Raw genomic sequence first — 18631 nt, 5'->3', positions numbered from 1 at the left:
CCCTGCCAGGGACAAACCCAACTTGATCGGTTGTGATAAGTTTGGGGAGCAATGGGAGAATACGGTTGGAGATTATTTTGGCATACAATTTAACGTCTACATTTAGTAACGATATTGGCCTATAGTTGGAAACAAGCGTGGCGTCTTTGCCGGGTTTGGGAATCAGTGATATGTGGGCCTCTAAAAAATCTTTAGTGCGTGAAGGAGAATCCGGAAGAGTGTTAAAGGTTGAGAGGAAGTTGGGGATTAAAGTGTCAGAAAAGGTTTTGTAGTAGCTAACTGGCAAGCCGTCAGGACCAGGACTTTTCCCCGGTTTAAGTTGACTTAATGCTAAATTAGCTTCCTCCGTGGTGATTGGGGAGCCCAGGTCTGCAATGTCTTCAGGGGTAGAATACGATGGGCAGAATTCTGACAAGAATTCCTCTATTAAGGTCTTCCTGTCAGGGGCAGTATCTGGTTGACATGGTTTTTGCAGATTGTATAGCCCCGAAAGGTATTTTACAAATTGGTCTGCGATTCCATTGTTGGTAACAATAGACTCCCCAGACGTGGCAGTAACATTATTGATGGTGTGGGATGCCTTTTTTTTTTGCAAGGCCGTTGCCAAAAGTTTACCTGACTTATTCCCATATTCATAGAAAAGCTTACTGGTGAGTGTGTGTTTGCGGGCAAGCCCTTTCTTGATTTCCCCTAGGAGTTCTTCACGGGCTTTCAGTAAATCCTCATGTGTTTGGGTAGCTAACGTTTGTTTATGTGTTTGTTCCAGGGCCTTAACTTTATCTGACAACTCTAGAATGCGTGCTTTCCGCAACTTGGCTCGTTTGGCCATTATTGAAATAAAATGTCCCCTAACCACACACTTATGGGCAGCCCAGACTAATGGTGCAGAGGTGTCTTCAGTAGTGTTGCTCACGAATATTCGCATTGCGAATATTCGACTCGAATATAGCATATTCGAGAAATCGCGCTATATTTCGAATTTCGCGGTGAATATTCGCAATTCCGAATATTCGCATTTATTCAATTTGATTTTTAAAACAGATCACATCCTATCGACGTCTAAAAGCATTGCTGGTATGATTAGAGACCCTGGGCCGAGTAGCTAAGCTGAGGCGATCCTTTTATGTTGCCAAATTGAAAAAAAAAATTGCGATTTTTCGCTATTGCGAATGCGAAAATGATTGCGAATTTTCGATAACTGTGGTAGGAGAACTCTGATTGTCTCTGATGCAAAAGGGGGGGGGCTTTGTGTATGTGTATGTTATGAATATTTGTATGTTTGATATTATTATTTTTTGTAAGAAGGAAAAAATTGCGCATACCTTAAAAAAGGGGAGAATACAGCAGCAACTCAAAAATGTTATACAACATAAATTAATACAAGACAGAAAATGGAGTCGCTCTACAAGAATAAAAAATATGTCTAGTGACAAGACATGTGGGCAAATTATAAAATAAGCAAGCGCAAATAACTTGTGAAATACACAGTGAAACAAATATATAAAGAAATATAGTCCCAATAATAGAAAAATAATCTTTCATAAAAATGTCTTTGATATGTGAAGTGAAAAAAAGTCCAAAGCATGCAGCATGAACGTGTTCAATCTTCAAGGTGTTTGATTGACAAACGGCTGTGACAGATGGATAGAGTAAAGAATCACCACCAATGCAAAACACTTTTTATTTTCTATTGTAAAATATCAAGAATATTCTGAGCCAATCAGAGTGCTCCTTCCGCATTTGCCGAATATTCGCAATTATTTTGTATTGTAAAATATCAAGAATATTCTGAGCCAATCAGAGTGCTCCTTCTGCATTTGCCGAATATTCGCAATTATTTTGTATTGTAAAATATCAAGAATATTCTGAGCCAATCAGAGTGCTCCTTCCGCATTTGCCGAATATTCGCAATTATTTTGTATTGTAAAATATCACGAATATTCTGAGCCAATCAGAGTGCTCCTACAGCATTTGTCGAAATTGCGCAATAAATATCGCATTCGCATGTTGCGATATTTCGATAAAATATCACGAATATTCTGAGCCAATCAGAGCGCTCCTCCAGCATTTCTCGAAATTGCGCAATAAATATCGCATTCGCATGTTGCGATATTTCGATAAAATATCACGAATATTCTGAGCCAATCAGAGTGCTCCTACCGCAGTTATCAAAAAATCGCAATTATTTTCGCATTCGCAATAGCGAAAAATCGCAATCATTTAATTTCGATAAAATATCACGAATATTCGAATTTAGCGAATATATCTCGAATATTCGAATATATATTCGAGATATATCGCGAAATCGAATATGGCATATTCTGCTCAACACTAGTCTTCAGTTATGTTTTCAGAAAAATAATTCGACAGGACTGTGGAGATTTCAGTGGTATTAATATTGTCCAGAAAAATGGAGTCGTCTAGTCTCCAAATGGACGATCTAGGACAACTAGTGGGGATCGAGAGCCGAATCGTGATCGGGTGATGGTCTGACAATAGCATTGGGTCGATCGTGGCGTCAGCTAGGGAGGTAAGGTCCTTTTGTGTAAGAAAGAAGTGGTCTATTCGAGAGTACTTTTTGTGAAGTGGTGAAAAGTAGGTGAAATCTTTCACATTTGGATGAAGGGTTCTCCAAGTATCATGTAAGGTCAAAGTGGAGAGGGCGGACTTTATCGCTTTTAAAGCGCTAAATTTCAAACAGGTAGAACCATTGGATGTGTCAAGGTCTGGTTGTAGAGGAACATTAAAATCTCCGCCTAAAACAAGGGAGCCCTTTTGGAATGATGTTAATTGGTAGAGGGTTGAACTAAAAAAGGAAACTTGTTTTGTGTTAGGAGCATATATATTAGCTATCGTGTACACTACATTGTGTATGGTACCACGTAGAAATATATATCGTCCCTGTGGGTCCCTCTGGACATCCGTGACTTGAAAAGGACAATGTTTCGAAATTAAAACAGAGACTCCTTTAGATTTCGCCTCGATATTCGGGGCGTGGAATACTACTGGGAAATTCTTGTCAGTCAATTTGGGGATTCCGTCCGCACGGAAATGTGTATCTTGAATGAGGGCTATGTGTACTTTTTCTTTGTGTAGCGCGAAAAGTAAGCGTGAACGCTTCTCAGGGATATTCAGTCCCCTGATATTTAAGGAGTATAATTTAATGTGGTTTAAAGGTCCCCTCCTCTGAGAGGTGGGTAAGGGGGATGTTGCCTGTGTCATATCTGTTGGGAGCTTTACCCGATACGGAAAGAAAGAGGTGTATGCTCGGAAAAAGGTCGCTATAAAAAGATTACAAACCTCCGAGTTGGTTTACGGGGCAAAGCACAACGCTGTTGGCGCAAGGCAACAAAGCTTGATATAACTAAATACCGATTAAGTGATGAAGTATATAATATAAATAGCCGCGCCAATCTAAATACAAAATAAATGTCAATCAATGAATGAAAATTGGTATAATCTCCTTGAAGACAATAATAACGGATAGAGCCTTTGGTTTGCTTGATGAATGACACTAAGGGCCAGATCCACAAAAACCTGACGTAACTTAAAAAATCCAATTTAAGTTACACTGCCTTAAAGTTTCTACCTAAGTGCCTGATCCACAAAGCACTTATCTAGAAATTTCAGGCTGTGTAACTAAAATTCCGCCGGCGCAAGGCGTTCCTATTCAAATGGGGCGAGTCCCATTTAAATGAGGCGCGCTCCCGCGCCGGCCGTACTGCGCATGCGCGAAGTTACGTTACGCCGAGGTTTGAGGATCGCGACGGCTTAAAGTTGCGTCGGGGGATAAAAAAAATGACAGCGGCATGCATTCCTGAGGGAGAACTCCATGCCAATTTTCAAAGAAAAAACCGGCATGGGTTCCCCCCCCAGGAGCATACCAGGCCCTTAGGTCTGGTATGGGTTGTAAGGGGACCCCCCCTACGCCGAAAAATCGACGTAGGGGGTCCCCCTACAATCCATACCAGACCCGTATCCAAAGCACGCTACCCGGCCAGTCAGGAATGGGAGTGGGGACGAGCGAGCGTCCCCCCCCCTCCTGAGCCGTGCCAGGCCGCATGCCCTCAACATGGGGGGGTTGGGTGCTCTGGGGCAGGGGGGCGCACTGCGGGCCCCCCCACCCCAGAGCACCCTGTCCCCATGTTGATGAGGACAGGACCTCTTCCCGACAACCCTTGCCATTGGTTGTCGGGGTCTGCGGGCGGAGGCTTATCGGAATCTGGGAGTCCCCTTTAATAAGGGGGCCCCCAGATACCGGCCCCCCACCCTAAGTGAATGGATATGGGGTACATCGTACCCCTATCCATTCACCTGGAGGCAAAAAGTAAATAAACACACAACACAAGGCTTTTTAAAATATTTTATTATTCTGCTCCGGACGCCCCCCCTGTCTTCGTTATTAGCTCAATTACCAGGGGGGGCTTCTTCTTCCGCTCTCCGGGGGTCTTCTCCGCTCTCCGGGGGGGGTTTCTTCTTCCGCTCTCCGGGGGGGGGCTTCTCCGGACTCCGGGGGGCTTCTTCCATCTTCTCCCCTCTTCCGCTCTTGACTCGGCGAACCCCGGTTCTTCTGCAGCTCTCCGGTGCCTTCTTCTTCAGCGCTGGCTGCCTGCTATGTTTTTGTGTTAGCTCGATTTCAAACAGGCAGCCGGCGCGGTCTTCTGTGACGCCAGGGTCTTCTGGTCTTCCGATGTTGCCTCGTCGCCTGTTGTCGCTGTAATGATGGAAGCGCGCCTTGCATCACATTTATATAGGCATCACCGTCCCATCATGCTCCGGTAGGTACCCACGTGGTGGGTGCCTACCCACGTGCACTCACCACGTGGGTACCTGCCGGAGCATGATGGGACGGTGATGCCTATATAAATGGGATGCAAGGCGCGCTTCCATCATTACAGCGACAACAGGCGACGAGGCAACATCGGAAGACCAGAAGACCCTGGCGTCACAGAAGACCGCGCCGGCTGCCTGTTTGAAATCGAGCTAACACACAAACATAGCAGGCAGCCAGCGCTGAAGAAGAAGGCACCGGAGAGCTGCAGAAGAACCGGGGTTCGCCGAGTCAAGAGCGGAAGAGGGGAGAAGATGGAAGAAGCCCCCCGGAGTCCGGAGAAGCCCCCCCCGGAGTCCGGAGAAGCCCCCCCCCGGAGAGCGGAGAAGACCCCCGGAGAGCGGAAGAAGAAGCCCCCCCTGGTAATTGAGCTAATAACGAAGACAGGGGGGGCGTCCGGAGCAGAATAATAAAATATTTTAAAAAGCCTTGTGTTGTGTGTTTATTAACTTTTACTTTTTGCCTCCAGGTGAATGGATAGGGGTACGATGTACCCCATATCCATTCACTTAGGGTGGGGGGCCGGTATCTGGGGGCCCCCTTATTAAAGGGGACTCCCAGATTCCGATAAGCCTCCGCCCGCAGACCCCGACAACCAATGGCAAGGGTTGTCGGGAAGAGGTCCTGTCCTCATCAACATGGGGACAGGGTGCTCTGGGGTGGGGGGGCCCGCAGTGCGCCCCCCTGCCCCAGAGCACCCAACCCCCCCATGTTGAGGGCATGCGGCCTGGCACGGCTCAGGAGGGGGGGGACGCTCGCTCGTCCCCACTCCCATTCCTGACTGGCCGGGTAGCGTGCTTTGGATACGGGTCTGGTATGGATTGTAGGGGGACCCCCTACGTCGATTTTTCGGCGTAGGGGGGGTCCCCTTACAACCCATACCAGACCTAAGGGCCTGGTATGCTCCTGGGGGGGAACCCATGCCGGTTTTGTTTTTACAAATTGACGTGGAGTTCTCCCTCGGGAAAGCATACCAAATGCCGTCGCTGGAATGGGCCTTTACAAGGTGTGACTAACTTTACACTTTGTAGAACGAGCCCTAATTTTACACTTGCAAAATAACACTTACGGCGCAAAAAGGAAGCTAGAAAGCTTTGTGGATCGCCTTAAGTGCTAATTTGCATACTAGCAACGGCATTTCGACTCGAAATGCCCCCAGCGGCGGATGCGGTACTGCATCCTAAGATTCGGCAGTGTAATTCAATTACACATGCCGGATCTTCTGTCTAACTTTGGAAAAAGCCTTTTGAGGATCGTTTCCAAAGTTACACACAGACTGAACAGCAGTTAAGTCGGAGTATCTCTTTTGAGGATAACCCCCTAAGTTCTTAAATTTGGTCAAACCACGAACACCCAGGTGACATGCATGCTTTTAGTGCAAATCCTCCACCGTAAGAATAAGCTGCTTACCAAACGGCAAGCCTTTATTGCATTTGGCTATAGCCCAGCCACGGCCTTTCAATCCTCTGGATACTCAGGGTGGAAACACTTGTGTTTAAGCAGCGAGATCCAAGCCTCAGCATTGGGTTGGAAAGGAGTTGCGGTTCACTCTCGTTACCCCCCGCACAGGACAATAGCAATCAAGCGATCCAGACACATATATCAAAGATAAAGAAGGGGCACAATAGCGTAATACCGCAGGATAAGAATATTTATTTAAAAGTAATGTACTTACATCAGTACGAGTAAAAACAGCGTGTGACAGTAAAAGTAAAGCCGGCCGGCTTGAGGAGCCCTCCTCCTTGGCGTGGTGACGTCACTGACGCAGCCTCCCAGACGCGTTTCGTCACTAATGGACGTTTTCAATGGGGGTAGGGCTAGCAGCAGTGAGACACCTTCATATAGCAGCCACTCAATGTAAACGGCGATCCATGGGAACAGACTCCGCCATTTTTGTTGAGGGTAAATTTGCCCATACCACCGCGCTTGACGTGCGCGGCTTGGAGCAGAGAATGTCAGTCTTCTTTGATGTTAGTACCCCATTGCCGCAGAGTGAACTTCCCACTCGCCGCAAAAAAGGGCAAAAAAAAGGGGAAACAAGTTTTAAATATTGTAAAACCTCCGTGGAGACTAATTGAAATTAGCACACAGACAAATCAGGGAAGCACAAAGTTCATATCCGGCACAGAATAATTCAACTCGGTGCTCACCGTGGCCATCTTGTGGGCAAACTAAAAATCACTTGTTAAATTAAACCTAGTGGAGTTTAAACCTAGGAAGAATACAGGCCTCCATGTCTATACAAGACAAAGGTTATTAAAAGGTATTGTCCTAAGTACTAAAAAATGTGATGGGAAGACACATTCCTGTACAAAAACAAGATCAAAAAAACACTTCAAGTGATAAAAGTGAAATGTAAATTTTTAATTTTTAATATGCTGATTGGTTTTAGATCAATTAAGTGATAATAAGCCAAACAATATGCTATACCAATTTTTAAATATTTTTATAGATTAAGTTGGTATATTTAAATAAATTTACAAAAATTATATTTAATAAGTCCCAACTCAGTCGGGAAATGTGATATTGTGAGAAATCGCAATACGTGCTACCCCACACCCTCAAGGGTAAACATACCTCAAAAAAGGGGGGGGGGAGGAAAAGAGAACACAAAATTGTGTCCATGGTGAAAAAAGAAAAAATGAAAAGATGAAAATTGTATGAAAAAAATTATACTTCGCTCACTTTCTATTTACAGAGGACAATCGGAAAGGTACAGTGGGCACCAGACCCCCAGGGCTCTAACAGAGCCCTAGAAGTACCAGTACACCACTGTTGTGGGGTTGGCCAGAACCAACACAGGAAAACAAAACGCTATAAATCAAGTTAAATCTATACCACTATATCTAAGTTTCTTAGTGAGGAAATGAAATGTGACTGATTTAGCCGTGACACCCCAGAGTAGATTCAGACTGAGAGAAGACAGGGTGCCTGATTAAGACGCCTCTTATGTCAAAAACGCCATTTATCCAAATGTGGATCTTGAGGACTAGATAAAGGTAGATAGTAAAAGGACTCTCAGTATGGATCTCCCATTACTGTCACTTCAAGAATCTATACTTATACTGTATAACAAGACAGGTTAAATAGAAAAAAACTTTTCAACTATTAGACAATTACTATCTGTTCACTCTTAGTACTAACATTATCCCCAATATCTAAGTTTTAGACTATAATGTTTGGCAACCACCTATCTGGAGAGCTTAACATTAGCATAGGTGTGATACCAAACCGCCCAGCAAGATCCCCCACCTACCACCATAATTACTCCTGGGTGTCGAGGCATCTAAGTATAGTGATCAGCTAAAAGTTTTTAGACCAACCCAGTACTCGGGGTCAGTTACCATGGCCATCAGACTCTGTGTCCCTCAAGAGTTGAGTGATGCGGTGTTACCCGGAAATGGAAACACATCCTTCAGCGGTGGGACCGTTGTGGAGACCATACAGCTTCCTGGCCTGGGGATGCGGGCGCCTAATATGAACTCAGAAAAATGGGAAAACATAACCCCTCAAACCGGGATCAATAAAACGTATGAGGTCTGTTAGATATGAGTATCTGTGTCAACCCGCTCACTCATTATGGTCTCTTCTGGCCCTTCTGGCCTCCGGTGGGGTGATGTACTCTTGCTCTCTTCTTGCTCCGGGGGAATTTTGCGGAATTCTCGAGTTGGAGGGTGACCTCATCCTGCGGAACCTGGTAGCCTGAGTTTCCATGGGCGTCTCAGGTGGCTTCCCTCTTCTCCCGACGGACCTGCGGTAGGGTGCATACCAGTCGGGCACTGAGATCGGTGGCAGACCAAGAGTTTCACAAAATTTAGGCAGGTCTTCTGGTACTCTTAAAGATGCATTGCGGCCTTGGTTGGTAGCTGACAAACAAAAGGGAAATTTCCACTTGTACCTAATGTCTCTTGACCGCAAGGCTTCCAACAATGGTTTAAGATCACGCCTGTGTTGCAGGGTAATCCCTGAAAGATCTTGGTACAACTGGACCTGAGCTTCACCGCAATGCAATCTCTGTCCCCTGGCCCGGTTCAGAATTTCTTCTTTTAATTTGAAATTTGTCAAACAGCATATTATGTCCCTAGGGGGATCCGTATCTCTACCCCTTGGGCGCAGGGCCCGGTGTATTCTCTCGAAATCAATAAAGGTTTGAGGGGGTTTACCCAAAATGGAGTTGAATAGGATAGTGACCTCCTTTTGGATCTGGTCGCCTTCAATTATCTCAGGCACTCCCCTCACACGAAGATTTCGGCATCGGCCTCTGTTGTCTAGGTCTTCCAGCTGCCGGTTAACTTCCCTCAGTTGGAGGGTATGGTCATCTATCTTTCTGGTAGATTTTTGGAGGGTTACTTCATGTTCCTCTGTTATCTGTTCAGTAGAAGACACCCTATCAGCAAGGGAGCGCAGATCTATGCGTAGTTCAGCTATTGCTGCAGCAAGAGTGTCCTTGATGTCTGCGGCCACTGCTCTTAAATCTAATATGCTAAGCTGTGGTAATACAGCACTCCCCGTATCTGCCATTCCCCTTGTCAGTTGAGGGGGTATCTCCGGTTCCGGAGCCGTTAGCACAATGTCTGCGGCGTTTTGTGAGGGTACCTGGGATGTACTCTGAGAAGAGCTCCTGCGGGTGGGTGCCGAGTTTCCGCGGGGGGCACGAGGTTGGTCCATGTTGTTAGGCCCTGACCCTCTGGTATTTTCTCTGGGGGACCGGGAGCGAGAGGCTGAGGCGGAGCGAGATGACGTCACCATGCTATCCAACACCCGACAGATAACTTATTGGGCAATCTGTAAACTGTATACCGTCGTCTCTACTTACAGTAGATTATGGGAGGGAGTGTTGCTAAAATGTATATGAGTCTGCCAAGTTCGCCAGATACAATTTATATTATCTTTGGGTGGGCCAAAGTGGTAGTCAGGCTTAGGCTCTGGGTATACCTTGCGGATTGTTTTTTTTTTTTTTTTTTTTTTTTCACAGTTCAAACCAGGAGCGGCATATAACTGTAGCGTCTCCTTGCCGTCTAGATCTCCCTGCAAGGTTAAAGGATCTAAGTGAGCAAGAATAGGGGCCAGGGGCAACTTCTGAGCGGACCAGTACCTACCGATACAGGGCATAAACTGGAATTGTTACCACCGGGGCCGCTAATTACTGGCTGTAATGTTCTTCAGTACTGTCTCTAGGTCTATTGATATCCACTATGTGAGGAGATGGGGTGTTAAGGAGCACAGGGGGAGCCTAAATGACCGCTTGGAGCCCTCACAGAGAGGACCAAGATGGCCGCCGACAATCAGTTCAAACCCCTTTCACAACCCCTCAGGTAGAGTAATGCCCGCTGTGTTGTACCTCCGTGGCGTTATAAGGCCGTTTAATCCCCAGTCCAGAAGGTGGTGAGGTGTTTTGGGGTGAGGGGGAGCCGATATCTCCGTCGGTGGCCGCTGCTGGGAGGCCCAAGATGGCCGCCAACCCAATGTCCAGGCTGGTTTCACGTCCCCTCAGGCAGCTAATTCAGGGAGCGGTGGGCAGTTCCAGTGTCCCCAGGCCACTCGGTCTCCGGACCGGAAGGTAGTGGGGCGGTGAGGAGAGAAGGAGCTCCGTTGTGGCCGCCGAGCGCCGTCCCCGAGACCAATATGGCCGCCGCTCCACGACTAGGCCGGAGCCGCGGTCTTTCCCAGGGCGTCTCCCCCGGTCCGGGAAATATGTCCGCGGCGGTCTCGGGCTGCGTCCCTTTGGTCCGGTTTTCCGTGGGCACAAGCAGGGAGGGTGTCCCAGGTGGGTGAGGTGTCCTTTGCTCCGAAAAGTTGCGGTTCCTGTCGATCAAGCCAATGTGTTTGTCTGAGGTGACAGGAGCTGTGGAGCTACACGTCCATCTTCTCTGTCGGCTTGGCCACGCCCCCCTTGGTATTTATTTATGTATTTAATTATATATTTATTTATTTATTCTGGTATTTATTATTAAATATTTATTCAGTTTAATGTTCCTGCTTGCTATCCCATGATTTTTCCATGCAGGTATAGAAGATGCAACAGGTCACATTGAAAGTACAGCATAAAATGACTGATACAGAGAAGAGGGGGAGGAGAAAACTCAGCAGCATGCAAACTACGGAGTGGCACAAGAGACAAACTTAAGATGAACATTAAAGAGACAGTACATTATAATAAAACAATATCATGTAACATGACAACCAGTATCATACATTTTTGATTACTTCTCTGCCTGGCTACCCTATCACTCCTCAGAAATACCCACTATCATTCTTGGTGACTTTAACATCCCTGTTAATGTTAACAGCCTGGCTACAGATCAACTTCTCAACTTAACCTCCTCTTTTGACCTAACACAATGGACACACTCTTTCACTCACTCTGAGACCCGGTTCACACAGGGGTGGCACGACTTTGGGGGCGACTCGGCAAGGCGATCTCAAGACGACTTCAGAGGCGTCTTGCAAAATGACTTCTGTATTGAAGTCAATGCAAGTCGACCTGAGTCGCCCCCAAAGTCTGATCACAGCCTCATCAGTTTCACTGTATCCTTGTCTTCAACCACCTATCGCTCCAAGTGGCACACAATTACTTATAGAAACTTTTGCCACTTTAACCCTTCTCTTCTCTATTCTGCTACTGACCACCTCTATGACGAAATATCTCCCCTTTCCTGTGCTAACCTGGCCACCTTTGGGCTTCTTCCCTTGTTTTGGACTACATACATGTAGTGTAGTTCTATTAAATCCCTGCATAAGCTGAGGTGAAATAACAATTTGATCTTAAACCGGTGCATCCCCCCCCCCCTCGACTTAGCTTTATTCCTCCCCCTCTTCTCATCCTCATTCCTCTCCCCTGCTCCTCATTTCGCTACCTTTGCCTTTTGTCCCATGCTTCTCCTCTCCTCACCCCCCCCTTTCCTGTTTTTCACCTACCCTCCCTTTCCCCCCATCCCCATTCTTGCTTTCCTTCCCCCCTCTATCCCTCCCCCTTCCCTTTTTTCTTCATTGCTTCTCTGCATGGTAATTCACGTCACCTACATTTTAATGCACTCCTCATTGTACTTACACTTCAAGCTTACTGGAATTTGTTATTTCAATATATAGACTTCCATATTTGATAACCCTCTTGGGTAAAGGGCTAACGTTGGAGGATTTGGTCTTGTTCCACACAAGCCTGGCAGACTAATTGCTATCGGCGCTCCATTTAATCTTCATACAGGTAATTATATCAAGTTGATGGAGTGTGGGTCAATATGACCAATTTGAATATCCATATCTAGTTAGTGAATATAGTATGAAATCACTGATCTATCCCTTCTCTTTTCAAATCCATGGGGGATACAATACATGTATGTACTGGTTGCTGAGTTAAGCAAGTAATTGTTAAATATTTAATAATACAATGTCAGAAATTTATAATTGTCTCACATATCTTCTTGTATAATTGCAGTATTTTTTTTTAGGGGATCTAAGGCCCTGATGAAGCGGGACAGCCTGAGAAACACATTGGAAAATAGCTGGATCTCAAGCCCAAGACAGACATCTATGTGGCTGCCTTCTTTGTAAATAAGTTTTAAAAATTAGCTTTTTAACCAATATGACATGTTATTGAATAAACGTTGTTATACTTAACGAATCAGTGTAGATTCACGGCACAGAGCAGTGCCTTAAATGTACTCAGACCAGTGCATGTGGCTCAGTGTACATAAATGCTGATAGGTAGGGAGAAGGGTTTATGACAGAAGTGACTAATAGGTTCTCTTCGTCCATAAAAATCCTACCTGTCAGAGTTTTTTGTTATTTTTTAGTTTAATTCCACTTTAAGAAATGCAGCTTGGTATCCCGATCCTGAAATCTAAGCCTAGGCATATTTATAAATCAGTAAATGTGACTTTTTACTGAACATTCACTGGTGTGGAATCAATCACTGTCAATCAAAACACGTGAACCCAGAAGATGCACCTGCAGTGAATTCTATGTCAGACTATATATAAGCCCATAATCGTAAACTTAAAAATGTAACTAGCATGTCAGCCCCTCTTCAAGAAAACAAAACCCTCAAATAAAAAAACCTACCACAAATCCCTACAGCAGTGGCGGAATTTTCATGGTCGCACCAGTCGCGGTTGCGACTGGGCCCTGTCAGTCCGGGGGGCCCTGTCAGTCCGGGGGGCCCGTCACCTCTGAGGCGGCTCTCTAATTAGGAATGTCCCCCCGATTGGTGTCCCCAGGGCCATCTCTAACGCGGGACCAAAGCCTGCGCTGCGGTGGCCGCAACTAGTTTTTCCTGGCCAGGGGCGGAACTGACTGACCACTTTCACTGTCCGAAGGTCTCAGTGGACGGCTGCGCTTACTCCCCTCCCCTGGCCCCCCCCCCCCTTCTGCCGCGCTCTGCAAGTCTCCTGCCATGTGCAGAGAGTGTGTAATGGCTGCAGCGGTCGTGCCTTCTCTGCTCTCTCCTCCGATGGACGGACGGTTGCAGAGCTGGCGCCTGACAGTCATCGAGGAGCCAGTCTGCCACAGCCTACAGGTACTGTCTCGTGGTCCTGCCCGACACTGACAGCATCCTGTAGTGTAGTAATGCCACCTCCCGAGCAACCCACACACACAGCCCTGGTATTATGCCATCCTCCGGCATATGATGTCACTTGCTGACCCCCTGCCATAATCCTTCTCCTCATCATCCTTTGTTCCTGGCACACCACCACCCTACTTCCTGTCATCATACTTCCCACTGTCAGCTCCTTCCATCCGCCCCCTGTCATTTTCATCCCCCCTGCACCGCCAGCTCCTTCCACCCGCTTCCTGTCATCTTCATCCCCCCTGCACCGCCAGCTCCTTTCACCCGCCCCCTGTCATCTTCATCCCCCCTGCACCGCCTGCTCCTTCCACCCGCTTCCTGTCATCTTCATCCCCCCTGCACCGCCAGCTCCTTCCACCCGCCCCTTGTCATCTTCATCCCCCCTGCACCGCCAGCTCCTTCCACCCGCTTCCTATCATCTTCATCCCCCCTGCACCGCCAGCTCCTTCCACCCGCCCCCTGTCATCCCCCCTGCACCGCCAGCTCCTTCCACCCGCCCCCTGTCATCTTCATCCCCCCTGAACCGCCAGCTCCTTCAACCCGCCTCCTGCCATCTTCATCCCCCCCTGCACCGCCAGCTCCTTCCACCCGCCCCCTGTCATCCCCCCTGCACCGCCAGCTCCTTCCACCCGCTTCCTGTCATCTTCATCCCCCCTGCACCGCCAGCTCCTTCCACCCACCCCCTGTCATCTTCATCCCCCCTGCACCGCCAACTCCTTCCACCCGCCCCCTGTCATCCCCCCTGCACCGCCAGCTCCTTCCACCCGCTCCCTGTCATCTTCATCCCCCCTGCACCGCTCTGCCAGCGTCCTACTACCCCACCCTGTCATCTTCATCCCCCACTACCAGCTTCCTACCGCCCCACCCCCACCATCATCATCCCATCTGTACCCCATTGCCAGTTTCTTACCATCCCACCCCCTGTAATCTTCATCCCCCTGTACTCCTCTGCCAGCTTTCTACCACCTTACCCACTATCATCATCATCCCTATACCTCCCACCTCTGACATCCTACCACCCTGCCTCCTGTCATCAACATCCCCCTGTAGCCCACCTCTATCATCCAACCACCCTACCCCCATCATTATCATCTCCCTGTACCCCACTGACAGCTTCCTACCACCCCACCCGCTGTCGTCATCATCATCCCCCTTTGCTGACATCCACTCCGCCCATTGTCATCAACATCCCTATCATTCCTCTCTACCCCACCTCTGGCCTCCTACCACTCCACCCGTCATCATCATCCCCCTGTACCCCTTATCTGGCATCCTACCACCCTGCCTCCTGTCATTATCATCCTCATCCCTCCTGTACCCCACCTCTAGTATCCTATCACCCTACTCCCTATCATTATAGGGGAGATATGATCTCAGCCTCTCACCCCAATGCTGCCACATCACCCCAAACTGCATCCTGTCATCCAACCAACTTTAACCCAACATTTGCATCACACACCACAATACTGCCCTGTCATCCAGTGAGCGGTAATGATGTGCTGTAACCTCTCGCAACAAATCAGTGAGTGATAATGATAAGCAGTAACCCATAGCAACCATTCAGTGAGCAGTATACATTTGCAGTAACCTCTAGCAACAAATCAGTGAGTGATAATGATAAGCAGTAACCTATAGCAACCAATCAGTGAGCTGTAATAATGTGCAGTAACCCCTTGCAACCAATCAGTGAGCGGTAATGACGTATAGTAACCTCTATCAACCAACGGGTAAACTGTACTTGAGGGGGGTGGCAGCGGTGGTACTTGAGGGGGGTTGGCAGTGGTGGTGCCATCCTCTCCCACCACCCGTGCCTCCTACTGATCCCATCCCCCCATCACTGATCCCATCCCTATCCCCCTATTACTCTTCTACAACAGAGGTGATGGGGGCGATAGGGATGAGATCAGTGGTGGAGGGATGGGATCAGTAAAAGGCACAGGTGGTGGTGGGAGAGTATAGCACTATCACTGCCGCTGCAGCCACCCCCCCCCCTTTACTTTGTTGTACAGTGTAGAAAAATGAAGTATCAAAATCCGGCTTTTTCGGGGGGGGGGGGGGGGCCTTCATGATATCTTGCACCGGGGCCCTGAAGTCTCTAGTTACGCCACTGCCCTACAGTACATCTAAAGCCACAACTTTTTTTTTTTTAATTGTAGACAGAATACGGAAAATGTAAAACCTTTCCTATCTGTGTTCCACTGGACTTTACCCTTCATCACACTAACCCCACAAAGATCTAACCCCTCACCACACTATCACCACAAAGGTTTACCCTCTCACCAAACTATCACCACAATGATCTAACCTTTTATCACACTATCATTACAAAGGCCTAAAGTATGTAAATTCTCGTACCACAAAAGAAAAATTTGGAAGTGATGTAATGTATTGTATTTTCAGACAAAAACTGTACTGATTAAAAGAAAATCGTACGATCTGGTATCATATAGGAAAAATGTTCGTCTTTGTCGGATGACCACAATCAGATTATCGTACAATTGAAAGCGGTATTTTTTGTACGATTGTCTGATCATAGGCACGGGACTTAATCCATCACCACATTATCACTACGAAGATCTAACCCCTCAATAAACTGTCACCACAAAGGACCACCCCCTCACCACACTATGACCATAAAGGCTTAACCCCTCACCATACTATCACCACAAAGGTCTAATCCCTCACCACACTACCCCCACAAAGGTCTAACTTCTCATCACACTATCACCACAAAGGCCTAACCCCTCAACACACTATCACCACAAAGGTCTAAAGCCTAACCACACTAACCTCACAAAGGTCTAACCTCTCACCCCATTATTACTATAAAGGTCTAACCCATTACTACACTATCACTACAAAGGTCTAACATCTTGCCACACTATCACTACAAAGGTCTACCATCTCACCACACCAGTACTACAATGATCTAACCCCTCCCCACACTATCACCACAAAGGTCTAGCCCAGGGGTGGGCAATCTCGGCCCTCAAGCTGTGGTGAAACTGCAAATCCCATCATGCCTCTGCCTCTAGGAGTCATGCCTGTGATTGTCAGGGTCTTGTAGTTTCAAAACAGCTGGAGGGCCGAGTTTGCCCTTGCCTGGTCTAGCCCCCACCACACTATCACCACAAAGGTCTAACCCGCCACTACACTATAACTACAAAAGTCTAACGTCTCGCCACACTATCACCACAAAGGTCTAACCTCTCACCACACCATCACTACAATGGTCCAACCCCTCCCCACACTATAACCACAAAGGTCTAGCTCCTCACCACACTATCACCACAATGTTCCATCCCCCAACACACTATCATCAAAAGGCTTAACCCCTCACCACACTACCACCACAAAAGTCTAAATACTCAACACACTATCATTACAACGATCTAACCATTCACCACACTATTACTACAAAGATTTAACCTCTCACCACACTATAACTACAAATGTGTAACACCTCACCACACTATCATCACAAAGGTCTAATCACTCATGTCACTATAACCACAAATGTTTATGTCACTATCACTAACCCCTTACTACAAAACTAAAAAAATGCTTTGGATACACCTTAAAGCTGAACTCTAGGCAGGTTAAAAATTAAAAAAATGCAGCTACAGTATGTAATAACTATTACACCCTGATTCTGAACTGCTATTAGCCTCTTGAATTCTCTGTATAGCAGAGCTTGAATGTGAGAGAAAGAAGCAGTACAAAGAGCCAATAGGTTAATGTGCTGAAAAGAAGTATGCTGATAGGGTGAGAAAACATAGTGACAGAGAGTGAGCTCATCACTGTGCTGCTTCTCTGTTCACTGTCCATTCACAGACTAGAGCAGTTCCAGGGTGACCTGGGCTCAGAGGAAATTGAATGATTGATGCTGGTCATCAGACTAAGGATGTCTAGAGGCAGAAAAAAAGTACTGCAGGGCAAATCTCTGAATTTCTCGTAGAGCTCCTAGTTCCTGCAGAAAGCAAGATGCAATCATCAAAACCAACTGAATGTTGGGGACATTAAGAAAAACTAGAAAAGTAGTCCCATGGGATTGTCACCACTATCACTGTTTGATTTAATTCAATTATATTCTTAATAAAGGGCTATGGTGGCTGTAAGTACCTGCCTCTCTAGGGCTGCTGTGTTGGTTCTTTCTAATTTGTGTTTACAGTAAACAAGTTGTCTGATGTTCCTGGGAAAATTTACCTCATTTGCTGTACAGACTCACGAGTGGGATGTGGCTTTTACTGTGCAGATCTTCAGTCAGCTAGCCAATAAGTGTAACCTTTCACCTTTATATTTACCTCTGTCATTGGGTGGTGTCAGCATTTACTTCAGGACTATCACCTAGACTCAGCTCTGGATTATCTACATCCTTCCTTTGGATCTTTTATATGGTTCTTCCTTCTCGCGGTCAATCTTTCTGCTTCAATATGTTTTTGTTTTTATAATGCAATGAATACAGTATTAAATGTAACATCAATATATGCACGTACAGTAATTGCCATTGAAAGGGTACAGGAGCATAAGAATGTCACAGGTAATCTTTATTTGGTAATGTGGCGAACTTTGTGAGTGGACAGTGGTTGAAAGTGGTTCTGTTTGGTAATAAAAGTAAAAATGTATTTCATGACTGAAATGTATTTAAATGGGTCACAGCCTAAAGTTTTCCTACATCCTTTGTTGTGTGTTTCCTTTAATATTTGGCTATGTTTTTATGGATTGCAGAGTGTTAAAGAGGAAGTAAACCACAGATGATTTTTCTTATTTTTTACATTTTCAAATACAATAGCTCATTACAAAGGATAATAAATTAAAATCTACCTAAAACGAGGTCTGTAAATATCTTATTTAGCGTCATTCCAATGTCTCCATTTCCATTGCTTCTACTGTTTTCTGAATCTATTCTGGACGTCACTTCTGCCCTTACTCTGTTTGCCTTTGGAAATCTCGCGCATGCGCCGTAGCGCCGTAACCAAGCCAAGGAGATGATCAGAGCAGCATCGCAAGAGTTCTCCTCTATGCCGTTCTGAGGGGAAGCTTGTATATACAAATGTCCCTGCATGCAGGGAAGATAGAAACGGCACTCTTTATGTGCCGTTAATGAAACTACCTACTGCGCAATCGCGAATGACGTCACTTTTCATTTGTAGGACGATTTCCATGAAAACTAATGCAGTGAGCAGCAATCAGCTGCCTGTGTTATCTACATTATTAAGGGATAAAGTTGTCTC

Source organism: Rana temporaria, chromosome 3 (genome assembly GCF_905171775.1).
Source record: "Rana temporaria chromosome 3, aRanTem1.1, whole genome shotgun sequence".
NCBI lineage: Eukaryota > Metazoa > Chordata > Amphibia > Anura > Ranidae > Rana > Rana temporaria.
The sequence above is the reverse complement of the archived record's forward strand: the minus strand, read 5'-3'. Positions refer to the sequence as shown.